This window comes from Triticum aestivum, chromosome 7D, assembly GCF_018294505.1.
Source record: "Triticum aestivum cultivar Chinese Spring chromosome 7D, IWGSC CS RefSeq v2.1, whole genome shotgun sequence".
In the NCBI taxonomy this organism is placed as follows: Eukaryota; Viridiplantae; Streptophyta; class Magnoliopsida; order Poales; family Poaceae; genus Triticum; species Triticum aestivum.
In genome coordinates this window covers 47,216,733-47,235,472 of record NC_057814.1, presented here as the reverse complement: position 1 = coordinate 47,235,472, position 18,740 = coordinate 47,216,733, and the positions used below count along the sequence as shown (strand labels likewise).

At 35.0% G+C, this 18,740-nt stretch overlaps 1 pseudogene; it reads left to right on the top strand.

The window, feature by feature from the left end:
- Positions 1-919: 919 nt before the first annotated feature.
- Positions 920-16,902, top strand: LOC123170743 (COBRA-like protein 1; annotated as a pseudogene).
- The last annotated feature ends 1,838 nt before the right edge of the window (positions 16,903-18,740 follow it).

Here is an 18,740-nt window from a genome sequence, read left to right as displayed (position 1 = left end):
CTCAGGTTCCTCGGAATGTTCACTGAGCACTTCTGTTTTAATGTAATATGGCAATCGAAGTATCGAACCCTAGAGTATGGACACTTGCTCGTTTTTACCGGGAGCAACACATTTTAACCCTGAAGTATGAACGATTTAATCCCCGACGCCTAAAGTGGCAAAGTCCTCAGCCCGCAACTTTCCCCTCCTCATTCTCTTCCTCCCGCAGCTCTCTGTTCACAAGTTCAAAACCAAATACAGCAAACATGAAGGCCATGGCCTCACTTACCATGCTTGTATGCTGGGTCATCTGGAATGAGAGAAACACTAGAGTGTTTTGGAAGAAATCGACGTCGCCATACTACATTCTAAAACTCATCCAGTAGGAGGCCAAGACGCGGCTTACCGTGGGGGCTAAGCATCTGAGCATCATCATGCCACGAGAGTAGTCTTTTTCCTTTGTTTCAAAAAAAACAAGTTCCTCCTGCACTCTTGCTTCTTCACCACGAATCTGGTTCTTGAGCACGAGAACCATGTCTCCTGCTTGCTCTTGTTCGCCCTGGCTTGTCTTCTTGGTTCATCAGGTCAGCTACATTCTTCTCTCTAGCTGTTTTTTAGGCCTGCTGTAATCCTACACCTACGTACACATCCAGGTAAACTTACTTAAACTTCCTAATCCACTTCTCTCTCCCCTCTGATTTTCATGGATGGGGCCCGGGCTATTTTTTCCTTCCAATCAAATCACCGAAACCAGTTCTTACGTAACTTTACCTAGAATAATTACGTAGGTGTAGCAAAGCCCCCTAGCAACCAGTGGCGGAGCTTGATGAAGATTCTTGAGGGGGCTTATCAGACTTGAGGGGGCGAAGAACATAAATTATGCATGGATTCTTTTTTCTAGAGTGGTGGTGGGGGGGGGCAATGACCCCCTTTGGCCCCCATGAAGCTAGAGATTGGTAATTCTACAAATCCCTTTGCCGCTGTGTGAGCAAAGATTGGAGTCCTCAACCCACTGGCATAGGACCCTGCTAATGTTGTGGCCTCCTTTGAAGTTTCAATTGGTCGATCAGGGGCCACAACCTAGACCTTGGAGGTGCCTAAATTTCACTCCGATGGCCCCTGGTCCAGGGTATACCTGTGGACCTGCAACCAAGTTCGATAAACCTACAAAAGTTCACTACACCAGATGGAAGGAGGAAAACTCAAGCCCACAGTAAGCCATTGTCTAATTTCTTGATGCATGGAAAGAATATCCTAGTAACTAGCATGCATATCTGACTGTTTGTTTTATTTTGCAGTGACATGGAATATGACTTGTACCTACTCACAGTTTTGCGCTCTGAGGTCTTCTACTTGCTGTTTATCCCTCTCAGTGTTTTACAGCGACACGCTTGTTACCTGCCCCAAATGCTCAAGTGGTTGCCAAGATAACAGTACAAAACCAGGAATCTGTGTAGAGTAAGTTACATTTGACAAAGCCCTAATAAACTAGAATGAAGAGCGAGCTTATTGTTCAGTTACCTGTGTGGAAATTATATGGTGGCTATTTGTGTTGTTGTTTTTTGTATTGATCTGACCCTCATAGGGGTATATATAGAGTAAATGAGAGAGGCCGGGATAGACTTGAAGTACAAGGCAAGGTTGTTTAAACCTATTTTATCTGTAATATCTCTAATAGATATTTATATCTAACTCTCAAATATTATCTCTAGTATCCCCCCCCCCCCCCTCAGTGCTAGCAGGAGTGAAGCAAACGATTGCCACTAAACTTGAAGTCTTGCGCTTCTATCATCTTCTCTGCTGCGACATCATCAACCGTGTCGGCACCTAGGGCGGTGACTGCGTCCCCTTCTGGTGCTTTCCTTGTCCATCCTCTATTCCCTCCCGCAGTCACAGCGGGAGTGGCGTGAACTCTAGTAACGACGCAGACGTTGTTGACTAGAGTTGTTACCGATGAGTTGCTGTAGACCAAGCCATTAATGTCAATGTCAAGGTAGATGATCATGGTGATGTAGCCATGGCCGAGGAAATCGTGGTCGATGGTGTAGTCGCCGTGGATGATGAAACCACACAAAGCCGGAGGCGCAAACAAATGCGCTATGTTGTAGATGACAGAGCTGTAGTCGTGGACGATGCACCTTGCGGATGTCAGAGGGTGCCGTCGGTGATGAGTCCACCGGTTTTTACTAGGACCGGAGGAAACCCATTGAGCACACATTGGTTTTGCCAGAACCATGTGGTCGTGTAGGGGTCATCACTATAGTGACACTGTGTCGATGCAGTCGTGCCGTCGTGGATGACGCGGTCGATGCCATTGTCGTGATGCGGTCATTGCAGTCGTCGTGGTCGCATCTTGCAGAAAAGTCTGTCAGAGGACGCTTGGTGTCCATCTTGTGGACCAGGTGGCGGCGGTGTGTTGACGATGATGATGATGAAGACCACGTTGATGAAGACCTTGGCGATAAGTGTCAGCGATGGCGTCGCAGCGGCGTGTCGACGATAATGTGTTGCTTGAAATCGATGAAGAATTGCATAGCTTTCCACACTGGCCTGGCGTGTGGATGATGCATGTGGTGGTAGCTTCTCGTAGATGTGTTTGACAATGATTTTTTTTTCTCAGGCGTGATGTAGTCGTACAGCTCGCTGTTGTGGCGCGGGGTCGGTGTAGATTGGCTTGATGCAGTGCAGATCGGTCGGTGTAGTCATTCGGCTTGGTGAAGAATTGTTGTTGGTCTTGGTCCTGCAATGCTCGGCTTGGTGAAGCCGGACATGTAGCAGCCATGTACGTTTCGGGGTAGCTGCAGATCTTGTGGAGCGGACTCTGGCGCATAAGCCTAAGGACCGGATCGAAATCTCTACATGAGAGCGACGCCCTCCTGTGATCGGACGCACGTGTCCGCACAGCGGCGCGGCGCTGGCGTTGCCGGTCGACCCTGCAGAAGGGCCGTGACTGGAGTCCATGTCTCATGCCATGCAGGTATGCACAGCGGTCCGGCGTCCGCATTGCCAATCGACCCTACAGAAGGGCCGTGGCTGGAGTCCACAACTCATGACATGCTCGCATGCATGTTCATCATGATGAAATAGGGTTCCCCGCTTTATCTCTCCCTAATAATAAAGCACGGATCGACTTTGTCGGGTTCACCGTCACAATACGTTTTTTTCTCATGTCATAATACGCTTTTACAATTTGTATGGACAAAATCGTAATATAAACGAGGTGGTACTAATAATTGCGTAAAAATCGTTCAACGTACATCAAAATTCCTGCGCTTGGCGATACACTAGCTTCATGGGCCTTCAGAAGCCCAGTTGGCTCTCTGCGGTGCTGGGGTGTTACTCACACAAGCCATCGATGAGCGCTCCGGGTAGGCCGGCCTGTTTAGCGTTCAGCCATACCCGGTTTCGGAAACCTTCTATGATCTTCCAAGCCGGGTTTTTTTTCCGGTTTTGGGAACCTTCTAGAAGGTTCTTGAACCGGTTTTTCTTTTTATATTTCTTTTTCGTATTTATTTTTTCTTTTTTATTTTTTTTCTTTTCTTTCTTCCTGATTTTTTCCTTTTTCAACTAATGTTTTAGCAATTTGAGAATGTCCTATTTTTAGTTATTTGTTCAAAAAATTTATAAATTTTACATTTTCAAAAATTGTTTGCTTATTTTCAAATAATGTTCAATTTCAAAAAGTGTTCGCCTTTTCTTTCTTCTTTCTTCTTTTTTCCTTTTTCAACTAATGTTTCACAAATTTGAGAATGTTCCTGTTTTTAGTTATTTCTTCAAAAATTTCATAAAATTTTACAATTTCAATTTTTTTGCTTATTTTCAAATAATGTTCTGAATTTCAAAAAGGGTTCGCCTTTTAAAATTTTCTTCACAAACTAATAAAAGTTTGGTTTAAAAAACATGTCTCAGTTTTCAAAATTTGTTCAAAATTAAAACAATATTCAGGTTTCAAAATATGTTCATAAACTCAAAAATGTCCGTGTTATAAAATTTTCTACATGAATTAGAAACTGTTCAGGATTTAAAAAATCCATTTTCAAAAATTGTTCTCAAAATTCAAAAAATGTCCCGTTTTTAAAATTTGTTCAAAAATTCAGAAAAGTTTCATGTTTCAAAATTTTGTTCACAAATTCAAAAATGTTTGGGAATTTTAAAAAACTGTTCCTGTTTTCTTTTTCTTTTTATATTTCTTTTTCGTATTTATTTTTTCTTTTTTATTTTTTTCTTTTCTTTCTTCCTGATTTTTTCCTTTTTCAACTAATGTTTTAGAAATTTGAGAATGTCCTATTTTTAGTTATTTGTTCAAAAAATTTATAAATTTTACAATTTCAAAAATTGTTTACTTATTTTCAAATAATGTTCAATTTCAAAAAGTGTTCGCCTTTTCTTTCTTCTTTCTTCTTTTTTCCTTTTTCAACTAATGCTTCACAAATTTGAGAATGTTCCTGTTTTTAGTTATTTCTTCAAAAATTTCATAAAATTTTACAATTTCAATTTTTTTGCTTATTTTCAAATAATGTTCTGAATTTCAAAAAGGGTTCGCCTTTTAAAATTTTCTTCACAAACTAATAAAAGTTTGGTTTAAAAAACATGTCTCAGTTTTCAAATTTTGTTCAAAATTAAAACAATATTCAGGTTTCAAAATATGTTGATAAACTCAAAAATGTCCGTGTTATAAAATTTTCTACACGAATTAGAAACTGTTCAGGATTTAAAAAATCCATTTTCGAAAATTGTTCTCAAAATACAAAAAATGTCCCGTTTTTAAAATTTGTTCAAAAATTCAGAAAAGTTTCATGTTTCAAAATTTTGTTCACAAATTCAAAAATGTTTGGGAATTTTAAAAAAACTCTTCCTGTTTTCTTTTTCTTTTTATATTTCTTTTTCGTATTTATTTTTTCTTTTTTATTTTTTTCTTTTCTTTCTTCCTGATTTTTTCCTTTTTCAACTAATGTTTTAGAAACTTGAGAATGTCCTATTTTTAGTTATTTGTTCAAAAAATTTATAAATTTTACAATTTCAAAAATTGTTTGCTTATTTTCAAATAATGTTCAATTTCAAAAAGTGTTCGCCTTTTCTTTCTTCTTTCTTCTTTTTTCCTTTTTCAACTAATGTTTCACAAATTTGAGAATGTTCCTGTTCTTAGTTATTTCTTCAAAAATTTCATAAAATTTTACAATTTCATTTTTTTGCTTATTTTCAAATAATTTTCTGAATTTCAAAAAGGGTTCGCCTTTTAAAATTTTCTTCACAAACTAATAAAAGTTTGGTTTAAAAAACATGTCTCAGTTTTCAAAATTTGTTCAAAATTGAAACAATATTCAGGTTTCAAAATTTGTTGATAAACTCAAAAATGTCCGTGTTATAAAATTTTGTACACGAATTAGAAACTGTTCAGGACTAAAAAATCCATTTTCGAAAATTGTTCTCAAAATTCAAAAAATGTCCCGTTTTTAAAATTTGTTCAAAAATTCAGAAAAGTTTAATGTTTTCACAAATTCAAAAATGTTTGGGAATTTTAAAAAACTGTTCCTGTTTTCTTTTTCTTTTTATATTTATTTTTCGTATTTATTTTTTCTTTTTTATTTTTTTCTTTTCTTTCTTCCTGATTTATTCCTTTTTCAACTAGTGTTTCAGAAATTTGAGAATGTCCTATTTTTAGTTATTTGTTCAAAAAATTTATAAATTTTACATTTTCAAAAATTGTTTGCTTATTTTCAAATAATGTTCAATTTCAAAAAGTGTTCGCCTTTTCTTTCTTCTTTTTTCCTTTTTCAACTAATGTTTCACAAATTTGAGAATGTTCCAGTTTTTTGTTATTTCTTCAAAAATTTCATAAAATTTTACAATTTCAATTTTTTTGCTTATTTTCAAATAATGTTCTGAATTTCAAAAAGGGTTCGCCTTTTAAAATTTTCTTCACAAACTAATAAAATTTGTTTTACAAAACATGTCTCAGTTTTCAAAATTTGTTCAAAATTAAAACAATATTCAGGTTTCAAAATTTGTTCATAAACTCAAAAATGTCCGTGTTATAAAATTTTGTACACGAATTAGAAACTGTTCAGGATTGAAAAAATCCATTTTCGAAAATTGTTCTCAAAATTCAAAAAATGTCCCGTTTTTAAAATTTGTTCAAAAATTCAGAAAAGTTTCATGTTTCAAAATTTTGTTCACAAATTCAAAACTGTTTGGGAATTTTAAAAAGCTGTTCCTGTTTTCTTTTTCTTTTTATATTTCTTTTTCGTATTTATTGTTTCTTTTTTATTTATTTTCTTTTCTTTCTTCCTGATTTTTTCCTTTTTCAACTAATGTTCCAGAAATTTGAGAATGTCCTATTTTTAGTTATTTGTTCAAAAATTTCATAAATTTTACAATTTCAAAAATTGTTTGCTTATTTTCAAATAATGTTCAATTTCAAAAAGTGTTCGCCTTTTCTTTCTTCTTTCTTCTTTTTTCCTTTTTCAACTAATGCTTCACAAATTTGAGAATGTTCCAGTTTTTAGTTATTTCTTCAAAAATTTCATAAAATTTTACAATTTCAATTTTTTTGCTTATTTTCAAATAATGTTCTGAATTTCAAAAAGGGTTCGCCTTCTAAAATTTTCTTCACAAACTAATAAAATTTGGTTTAAAAAACATGTCTCAGTTTTCAAAATTTGTTCAAAATTAAAACAATATTCAGGTTTCAAAATTTGTTCATAAACTCAAAAATGTCCGTGTTATAAAATTTTGTACACGAATTAGAAACTGTTCAGGATTGAAAAAATCCATTTTCGAAAATTGTTCTCAAAATTCAAAAAATGTCCCGTTTTTAAAATTTGTTCAAAAATTCAGAAAAGTTTCATGTTTCAAAATTTTGTTCACAAATTCAAAACTGTTTGGGAATTTTAAAAAACTGTTCCTGTTTTCTTTTTCTTTTTATATTTCTTTTCGTATTTATTGTTTCTTTTTTATTTATTTTCTTTTCTTTCTTCCTGATTTTTTCCTTTTTCAACTAATGTTCCAGAAATTTGAGAATGTCCTATTTTTAGTTATTTGTTCAAAAATTTCATAAATTTTACAATTTCAAAAATTGTTTGCTTATTTTGAAATAATGTTCAATTTCAAAAAGTGTTCGCCTTTTCTTTCTTCTTTCTTCTTTTTTCCTTTTTCAACCAATGCTTCACAAATTTGAGAATGTTCCAGTTTTTAGTTATTTCTTCAAAAATTTCATAAAATTTTACAATTTCAATTTTTTTGCTTATTTTCAAATAATGTTCTGAATTTCAAAAAGGGTTCACCTTTTAAAATTTTCTTCACAAACTAATAAAAGTTTGGTTTAAAAAACATGTCTCAGTTTTCAAATTTTGTTCAAAATTAAAACAATATTCAGGTTTCAAAATATGTTCATAAACTCAAAAATGTCCGTGTTATAAAGTTTTGTACACGAATTAGAAACTGTTCAGGATTTAAAAAATCCATTTTCGAAAATTGTTCTCAAAATTCAAAAAATCTCCCGTTTTTAAAATTTGTTCAAAAATTCAGAAAAGTTTCATGTTTCAAAATTTTGTTCACAAATTCAAAAATGTTTGGGAATTTTAAAAAACTGTTCCTGTTTTCTTTTTCTTTTTATATTTCTTTTTCGTATTTATTTTTTCTTTTTTATTTTTTTCTTTTCTTTCTTCCTGATTTATTCCTTTTTCAACTAATGTTTCAGAAATTTGAGAATGTCCTATTTTTAGTTATTTGTTCAAAAAATTTATAAATTTTACATTTTCAAAAATTGTTTGCTTATTTTCAAATAATGTTCAATTTCAAAAAGTGTTCGCCTTTTCTTTCTTCTTTTTTCCTTTTTCAACTAATGTTTCACAAATTTGAGAATGTTCCAGTTTTTTGTTATTTCTTCAAAAATTTCATAAAATTTTACAATTTCAATTTTTTTGCTTATTTTCAAATAATGTTCTGAATTTCAAAAAGGGTTCGCCTTTTAAAATTTTCTTCACAAACTAATAAAATTTGGTTTAAAAAACATGTCTCAGTTTTCAAAATTTGTTCAAAATTAAAACAATATTCAGGTTTCAAAATTTGTTCATAAACTCAAAAATGTCCGTGTTATAAAATTTTGTACACGAATTAGAAACTGTTCAGGATTGAAAAAATCCATTTTCGAAAATTGTTCTCAAAATTCAAAAAATGTCCCGTTTTTAAAATTTGTTCAAAAATTCAGAAAAGTTTCATGTTTCAAAATTTTGTTCACAAATTCAAAACTGTTTGGGAATTTTAAAAAACTGTTCCTGTTTTCTTTTTCTTTTTATATTTCTTTTTCGTATTTATTGTTTCTTTTTTATTTATTTTCTTTTCTTTCTTCCTGATTTTTTCCTTTTTCAACTAATGTTCCAGAAATTTGAGAATGTCCTATTTTTAGTTATTTGTTCAAAAATTTCATAAATTTTACAATTTCAAAAATTGTTTGCTTATTTTCAAATAATGTTCAATTTCAAAAAGTGTTCGCCTTTTCTTTCTTCTTTTTTCCTTTTTCAACTAATGTTTCACAAATTTGAGAATGTTCCTGTTTTTAGTTATTTCTTCAAAAATTTCATAAAATTTTACAATTTCAATTTTTTTGCTTATTTTCAAATAATGTTCTGAATTTCAAAAAGGGTTCACCTTTTAAAATTTTCTTCACAAACTAATAAAAGTTTGGTTTAAAAAACATGTCTCAGTTTTCAAATTTTGTTCAAAATTAAAACAACATTCAGGTTTCAAAATATGTTCATAAACTCAAAAATGTCCGTGTTATAAAGTTTTGTACACGAATTAGAAACTGTTCAGGATTTAAAAAATCCATTTTCGAAAATTGTTCTCAAAATTCAAAAAATGTCCATTTTTAAAATTTGTTCAAAAATTCAGAAAAGTTTCATGTTTCAAAATTTTGTTCACAAATTCAAAAATGTTTGGGAATTTTAAAAAACTGTTCCTGTTTTCTTTTTCTTTTTATATTTCTTTTTCGTATTTATTTTTATTTTTTATTTTTTTTCTTTTCTTTCTTCCTGATTTTTTCCTTTTTCAACTAATGTTTTAGAAATTTGAGAATGTCCTATTTTTAGTTATTTGTTCAAAAAATTTATAAATTTTACAATTTCAAAAATTGTTTGCTTATTTTCAAATAATGTTCAATTTCAAAAAGTGTTCGCCTTTTCTTTCTTCTTTCTTCTTTTTTCCTTTTTCAACTAATGCTTCACAAATTTGAGAATGTTCCTGTTTTTAGTTATTTCTTCAAAAATTTCATAAAATTTTACAATTTCAATTTTTTTGCTTATTTTCAAATAATGTTCTGAATTTCAAAAAGGGTTCGCCTTTTAAAATTTTCTTCACAAACTAATAAAATTTGGTTTAAAAAACATGTCTCAGTTTTCAAAATTTGTTCAAAATTAAAACAATATTCAGGTTTCAAAATTTGTTCATAAACTCAAAAATGTCCGTGTTATAAAATTTTGTACACGAATTAGAAACTGTTCAGGATTGAAAAAATCCATTTTCGAAAATTGTTCTCAAAATTCAAAAAATGTCCCGTTTTTAAAATTTGTTCAAAAATTCAGAAAAATTTCATGTTTCAAAATTTTGTTCACAAATTCAAAACTGTTTGGGAATTTTAAAAAACTGTTCCTGTTTTCTTTTTCTTTTTATATTTCTTTTCGTATTTATTGTTTCTTTTTTATTTATTTTCTTTTCTTTCTTCCTGATTTTTTCCTTTTTCAACTAATGTTCCAGAAATTTGAGAATGTCCTATTTTTAGTTATTTGTTCAAAAATTTCATAAATTTTACAATTTCAAAAATTGTTTGCTTATTTTCAAATAATGTTCAATTTCAAAAAGTGTTCGCCTTTTCTTTCTTCTTTCTTCTTTTTTCCTTTTTCAACTAATGTTTCACAAATTTGAGAATGTTCCTGTTTTTAGTTATTTCTTCAAAAATTTCATAAAATTTTACAATTTCAATTTTTTTGCTTATTTTTAAATAATGTTCTGAATTTCAAAAAGGGTTCACCTTTTAAAATTTTCTTCACAAACTAATAAAAGTTTGGTTTAAAAAACATGTCTCAGTTTTCAAATTTTGTTCAAAACTAAAACAATATTCAGGTTTCAAAATATTTTCATAAACTCAAAAATGTCCGTGTTATAAAGTTTTGTACACGAATTAGAAACTGTTCAGGATTTAAAAAATCCATTTTCGAAAATTGTTCTCAAAATTCAAAAAATCTCCCGTTTTTAAAATTTGTTCAAAAATTTAGAAAAGTTTCATGTTTCAAAATTTTGTTCACAAATTCAAAAATGTTTGGGAATTTTAAAAAACTGTTCCCGTTTTCTTTTTCTTTTTATATTTCTTTTTCATATTTATTTTTTCTTTTTTATTTTTTTCTTTTCTTTCTTCCTGATTTATTCCTTTTTCAACTAATGTTTCAGAAATTTGAGAATGTCCTATTTTTAGTTATTTGTTCAAAAAATTTATAAATTTTACATTTTCAAAAATTGTTTGCTTATTTTCAAATAATGTTCAATTTCAAAAAGTGTTCGCCTTTTCTTTCTTCTTTTTTCCTTTTTCAACTAATGTTTCACAAATTTGAGAATGTTCCAGTTTTTTGTTATTTCTTCAAAAATTTCATAAAATTTTACAATTTCAATTTTTTTGCTTATTTTCAAATAATGTTCTGAATTTCAAAAAGGGTTCGCCTTTTAAAATTTTCTTCACAAACTAATAAAATTTGGTTTAAAAAACATGTCTCAGTTTTCAAAATTTGTTCAAAATTAAAACAATATTCAGGTTTCAAAATTTGTTCATAAACTCAAAAATGTCCGTGTTATAAAATTTTGTACACGAATTAGAAACTGTTCAGGATTGAAAAAATCCATTTTCGAAAATTGTTCTCAAAATTCAAAAAATGTCCCGTTTTTAAAATTTGTTCAAAAATTCAGAAAAGTTTCATGTTTCAAAATTTTGTTCACAAATTCAAAACTGTTTGGGAATTTTAAAAAACTGTTCCTGTTTTCTTTTTCTTTTTATATTTCTTTTTCGTATTTATTGTTTCTTTTTTATTTATTTTCTTTTCTTTCTTCCTGATTTTTTCCTTTTTCAACTAATGTTCCAGAAATTTGAGAATGTCCTATTTTAGTTATTTGTTCAAAAATTTCATAAATTTTACAATTTCAAAAATTGTTTGCTTATTTTCAAATAATGTTCAATTTCAAAAAGTGTTCGCCTTTTCTTTCTTCTTTCTTCTTTTTTCCTTTTTCAACTAATGTTTCACAAATTTGAGAATGTTCCTGTTTTTAGTTATTTCTTCAAAAATTTCATAAAATTTTACAATTTCAATTTTTTTGCTTATTTTCAAATAATGTTCTGAATTTCAAAAAGGGTTCACCTTTTAAAATTTTCTTCACAAACTAATAAAAGTTTGGTTTAAAAAACATGTCTCAGTTTTCAAATTTTGTTCAAAATTAAAACAATATTCAGGTTTCAAAATATGTTCATAAACTCAAAAATGTCCGTGTTATAAAGTTTTGTACACGAATTAGAAACTGTTCAGGATTTAAAAAATCCATTTTCGAAAATTGTTCTCAAAATTCAAAAAATGTCCCGTTTTTAAAATTTGTTCAAAAATTCAGAAAAGTTTCATGTTTCAAAATTTTGTTCACAAATTCAAAAATGTTTGGGAATTTTAAAAAACTGTTCCTGTTTTCTTTTTCTTTTTATATTTCTTTTTCGTATTTTTTTTATTTTCTTTCTTCCTGATTTTTTCCTTTTTCAACTAATGTTTTAGAAATTTGAGAATGTCCTATTTTTAGTTATTTGTTCAACAATTTCATAAATTGTTTACTTATTTTCAAATAATGTTCAATTTCAAAAAGTGTTCGCCTTTTGTTTCTTCTCTCTTCATTTTTCCTTTTTCAACTAATGTTTCACAAATTTGAGAATGTTCCGATTTTTAGTTATTTCTTCCAAAATTTCATAAAATTTTACAATTTCAATTTTTTTGCTTATTTTCAAATAATGTTCTGAATTTCAAAAAGGGTCCGCCTTTTCAAATTTTCTTCACAAACTAATAAAAGTTTGGTTTAAAAAACATGTCTCAGTTTTCAAAATTTGTTCAAAATTAAAACAATATTCAGGTTTCAAAATTTGTTCATAAACACAAAAATGTTCGTGTTATAAAATTTTGTACAAGAATTAGAAACTGTTCAAGATTTAAAAAATCCATTTTCGAAAATTGTTCTCAAAATTCAAAAAATGTTCCCGTTTTTAAAATTTGTTCAAAAATTCAGAAAAGTTTCATGTTTCAAAATTTTGTTCACAAATTCAAAAATGTTTGGGAATTTTAAAAAACTGTTCCTGTTTTCAAATTTGTTCACAAATTCAAAAAAAATCATGTTTCTATTTTTTTCTCAATTTAAAACATGTCCGGGAATTTCAGAAAATGTTCTTGTTTTCCAAAAAAATCAGAAATTCTGAATTTTTTTTCCTTTTTCGAAAAATTTCATTTAAAAAATGTTTACAAAGCTAAAATTGTTTGTGTTTCATAAAATACTCAGTTTTGTTTCATTGCGTTTGAAATTCTAGAAATATGTCGGATCGATGCTGGCTGTTGATTTTTAAATCTTTACGCTGCTATTTGTTCAACAACCTTCGTTAGCTCAACTGGTTGTGGCGCGTGGTCTCTTCCAAAAGATCCTGTGTTCGATCCCTTCGATATATATTGAATCGCATTTTGGCTTTGCACGTTCCACGTGCTAATAAATTAAAAATAATGCTATGAATTTTTGTAGTATAATTAATGCAAAGCGTGGATTGGAGTCTTAGCTCGGTGAGGAATTTCCAATTATTCACACCAATATACTAATCTAGATACTGTCAATAATTTAGACATTGCCCCTCATCTGATTATTTTATTGGCCACAGACCAAGATCTATGACATATGTGGACGCGAACCAGATGTTGCCAACTCTTGCATCACATTGATGAGGTCATCGGAATGCCGTCCCCAAGTAAAAATGTTGTCACTTAGTTAGCATCATCCTTACAAATTTAGAGCAGCGAGCCTCCAAAGCTTCGTCTTCCACCTATTTTCTTACCCGCCGTTTCATAAACAAGGTTATATTTTTTTCTAGACTCCCGTTGCAACGCACGGGCAAAATATTACACATTAATGCCACCTATAAGTGACAAAAAACGTTTTGCAGGGAATCCCCCTGCCTGGGCCAGCCCATGCATAGGGAAACTATACCACGCTCTGCATGCTGGAGAAGACACAACGCGCCCATTGGGGCCGGCCCATGTGCGGGCGACTTTCTCTTAATTTCGTTTTTTATTTTTATTTTTCTTTTCCATCTTTGTTTTTTCTACTTTAAATAGTTTGGATTTTCAGAAAACTTTTGAAATTTAGAAAATTTGAGAATTTTGAAGTAAAATGTTCAAGAAAACATAAAATGTTTGTGAATTCAAAAAATGCTCGAGATTTGTCTAAAAATGTTCGCATATTCAAAAATTATTCACAATTTTGAAATAAATGTTCATAGAATAAAAAAGTCCACGATTTTGAAAAAGTCCGTGTATTAAAAATTACTAATGAAATTGAACAAAATGTTTGCTAATTCCAAAAATGTTAATGCATATTAAATAATGACCTAAAATTTTAAAAACAGTTCGTGAACTAAAAAAGTGTTTATGGATTCATAAAATGTTCATGCATTTCAAAAAATGTTGGTGAATTTAAAAAAAGGTCCACCAATTTCGGAAAAAAATGTTTGTCTATTCTAGAATTGTTAGCCGATTCAAAAAGAAAATGCTTTAAAACCGTTCGCAATATAAAAAAGTTCACAATCTTTAAAAAATATTTGTAAATAGTGAAAAATGTTCATGATATTTAAATATGTTCCCAAATTTGTAAAAATGTTCATGAATGATTGAAGGTACGTAGTTAAAGGGTAATGCTTCTGAGTCTTTGTGACTAAATACCCGTGTGATTTTTGAAGAATTAACTACCGGGATGGACCAGAATATTATAGTATGTTTTTGAAAAACATTTCTTGAAATTCAGAATAATTCTTTGAATTACAAAGTTTTTTGACAACCACGATATTTTTTCGAAAATGTGAACATTGCCCCATTTTCTGAGTAAATTTCAAAAAATATTTTCTTGCATTTGGGAACAAAATTTCAAAATCATGCGATGAGAGGTGAACAAAATGTGGTCATCGCCATTAAAGATTATGATTTTTTTTTCACCTGGTGCAACGCACGGGCATTTGTGCTAGTATATTATAAAGCACGAACAAGGATCACAAGGTAGCTGCCGGAGTGAACAACACATCAAGCGTAAAAGGAAAAAGAAGAAGAAAAATACCAACAACGGCAACTCGACAACCACGGATGGCCGCCACCGTTGTGCCCTTCATCTACGTCCCACCAGTCGCCATGGCACCGGACCACCGCATACCAGACAACACGAATGCGACGCCAACAACGCTGATGCCCGGACAAGTCCTAGGGTTTCCCCTAGCACGCGTAGAGGACCAGGGGATGTGTAGCACCGACGCCCTTCAGGAAGGAATGGTGGCACCCACCGGTGTCACCGCGTCGAAGCCGGATGAACCAGCATGGATTTCTCCCGCACCCCAATGCCCCGGCACCCACTAGAACGGAGCCATCCCACCATCTTACCACCCGCAAGCACGCGCCACCACGGTCTTGGACCCATCCACGTTATCCCGTTGCGAACACCACCACGAGGTCAAGAGAGCAGAGGCAAGAAGTGCCCAGCTGGCACGGACTAAAGTGCCGGAGCCGAACAGGAGGGAACCGCCTCCACTGCCATCGCACGGAGGCCTCTGCCTCTAGCACCGACGCGGATTGCCGACCAGATGCCACAGCCGAGGCAAACCAGGCCACCCAGGCCTGGACGGGCCCATAACGGGACCGCAAGGCTCCGGGCCACCGCGCTGTTGCACGCAACCAACCGAGCCGCCACCCACCACCAGCCCGACGCACCGCCACCGCCTCCCGAGAGCCACACCGAAGCCACGCCTGCAGCTGGCCCACCCAGACCAAGATGGGGCCCGAAGGGCCCAGATCTGGGCCAGGCGGGCGCCACCAGCCCGCGACGCTGCGCTGCCCCGCCGCCAACGACGCCACTGCCGACCAGAGCCCACCCCCACCCGCGCCAGGCACCCCCGCCGCCGCGCAAGACCGCCGCCGCCTGAAGGCACCGCTCAGAGCCGCTCCGTCCCGCGCCAGAGGAACCCTAGAAGGGGAAAGGCCGGGGCCGCCGCCCGCGTCGCCCGGGCCAGGCCCGCGGCAGGCGTCGGCGACGGTGGCGGGGAGATGGAGGAGAGAGGGGGAGCGTTCGCGGAGGAAGGGGGAAGCGCGGTCTGTCGCCCGCAGGGGTGACGTGGTCACGGTCGGGGAAGCTGACCGGTTCAGCGGTAGAGCATGTTCACCATGGCGAGTCGGTCCTGTGGCGAGTGTTGCCACGCACGTATGCATGTGGACACGGCCGTGTTCTTGCTGCTCGATGCGCTATGGAGTCGATAATGCTGCGGGCTCTTGGCGATGGACTGCGGCTGTGCGGCGCATGGCTGGACGGATTGTCGATGTAGAGCCCATGCGCACGTGGCGCTGGTCGTCGTTGCGAGCCGAAGCACGTCGTCGTCCCTGGTCGGTGCAGACGAACTGGACTTTAGCAACGCGGATGCCCACCTCGTGCCCCGTGCGTTGCCGTAGGGACGCACAACCATGTACATTAACCTGATGCCGATTATGCACAACTATTCACCGGAATTAGACCTGATCCTGGGATTTATTAGTTGCTAAATTGGATCTAATCTATAAAACAGAAAATTTTGAAATTGATCTAATCTAATATATAAAACCGATCTAATCTTTGATCAGATTGGTTGCCGCGCCCCGGGGCGGCGTGCCGCGGAAGGTGTGATTGTGACGAAGGATCGATGATGTTGGTCTAATGGCTCTTATACCATGTGAAAATTATATGATGGCTATTTGTGTTGTTGTGTATTGTATTGATCTGTATATACAATATATGAGAGAGGGATAGGCCTAGAGTACAAGGCAAGGTCGTTTAGACCTATTTTATCTCTAATAGATACTCCCTCTGTCCCAAAATATAAGAACGTTTTTAACACTACACTAATGTCAAAAACGTTCTTATATTATGGGACGGAGGAAGTATTTATCTCTAACTCTCAAATATTATCTCTAACAATCTGACAGTGGATGCCACACCCTTTCGGGGAATCTTGCCTTATCTTGATTCTGTCATGAATGGTCAAGACAAGAATGGCTTGGCACCTCTGGTCCAATGCACTACTCATATGTGCCCAATAAGAGTTCATTGGCATGTGAAGGCTAACTACAAGGTGTACTGGAGAGCCAAGATCATAGTGACAAACTTCAACTACCGGATGAATTACTCGCAGTAGAACCTAATAGCTCAGCAACGTAATTTCAACAGCTTGACTAGCATTGCCAGCTTCAACTACACATCTCTGAACCCTTATGGACTTATGAGTGAGCACCTCATCCCTGGACACTTGGTATTCCTTGTGTGAATTTTTTTCGGCTGTTGAGAAATCCTCTTATCGCAGATGACACCACTCGGCTATGGGGCATCAGGCACTACAATGATTACCTCTTGACTGTTGGACCTGATGGATATGTTCAGTCTAAGCTACTATTCCTGAAGGACCCGTCAGCATTCACCTTGCGGGCAGGATGGGCCTTTCCAAGAAGAGTGTACTTCAATCGCAACAAGTGTGTGACGCCGCCTCCAGATGCGTACCGATGGCTGCCAAACGCATCCACAAAATCAACTGTGTCAGTTATCGTCCCATTGGTTCTTTGGATATTGCTAGCTAATCCCTACTTCTGAGAAGAATGAAGGTGCATCATTAAGACATGCTTCTAATCTAGTTCAAGAGAAATCAGGGTGCCGCTTTGTCCTGTGGAACTCATCAATTATATTAAAATTTACTCGTCACTTGTGTATAAAATTAACACTACATTTATCCTATGGTATTTGCCCGCTAGCCTGCCCATTTGCATCACTATTGGTCAGCCTATTGGGCCTCAAACTACACAATTTGCTAATGTTGTTGGAACATTGGTGAGGATGCCACAAATGTCGAAGCATCAACAAAGGATATTATGTGGCAATATACGTTGTACCATCATTCACAGTCCTCTTTAGTATTATCTAACTATGTGTACTTTTTCAATGTTATTAAAGTCATTTCATGATGAGGGGGACAAGGTGATCGCGTTTGATCCTTACTACCATCTAACCGAAGTCACCGATGATGCCAATCTGCCACCATATGTCGACCAATCATCACAAAACAAAACACAACCAGGGCCTAATGTCGACCTAGCCACACAACTAGAATCTTGCTTACGCAACACATGATGTTGAGTAGCGTCTAAGGACACCGGTATCAAAACCACTCCCATGATGTCGAGAAGTGCCTAAGGACACTGCTATCGATACCACTCCCATGACGCGGAGAGTATGGACCGTCCATGTAGGGCCGATTTAGGCAAGTGATGTGACACATCTTAGACAAGGGCCTAACCCAAGCATCAAACACAAAGTAGAGTGGTTGGATTTGTTGTCGCACATGCCTTCGCAGGCCATGTCGAGCACTCCAAACTCTGCACTGATGTCGAAACCTGCCACCATGTGCCCTAGATATACCTAGTAGCTTAGCGTCCTGCCGCCAGGAGCAAAATAACAAATGTGTGTGCGGACACCTAGAGGCAGCCAACATCTGAGTAGATCAAGTCTGTCACGTGCTAGAAAAAGGGCCATTTGTCATGGTTTGTAAGGGCCTTTTGTCCCGGTTGTTGAACCGGGACTAAAGTGTCGTTACTAATGCCCTAGGTCTTTAGTCCCGGTTCTTACATGAACCGGGACAGATGGGCCTCCACGTGGCCCGTGCGGCGAGACCAGGCAGGAGGCCCTTTGGTCCCGGTTGGTGGCACCAACCGGGACCAATAGGCGTCCACGCGTCAGCAGCTGGCAGGAGCTGAGGTTTTTTTTTTCAAAGGGGGTGGTTTAGGGGTTTTGGGCGGTTAATTTAGGTGTTTCATATATTGTGTTATCTAGCTAATTAATAGAAAGAAGTGTCCTCTCTTATTTCCGTGCTTGGTCGACGTACGCTACGTATTATACGTATAGAGAGGACTCAACACGCTAGCTAGTAAGCAAATGAAGGAAACAGAAGATCGTCATGAACATATGCATACAGAGAGAAGTGATATCGACCACCTCTCCTTCTCCGAGAGATTGGTCGAACAACAAGTTCTCGTATATCTATCCGACACTACTGGCTACATATATACAATATAATTATGTCTTACAATATAATCTCCTAATTATATACGAAGTCAAGGTCCACATGGTATTCTCCGTCTTTAGCGATCACGTGGTCAAGGAAGAATGCCACCAATTCCTCTTGAATTGCTCGCATACGATCTGGTGGTAGGAGTTCATCCCGCATCCGAAAGATCTAATTTGAAGAAGGGGGTCAATACATATATATATATGAATAAATGAAACTCAACAGAAATGATGGTAATAAAATAAAATTGCGAATATTATTTCTTACGCACTTCATATTGTTTCTCAGAGTAGCCCCGCTCACAGGTCGTGTGGCGGATGGACTCGCAAACGTAGTATCCACAGTAATTATTCCCGGCTTCCTGCCACAA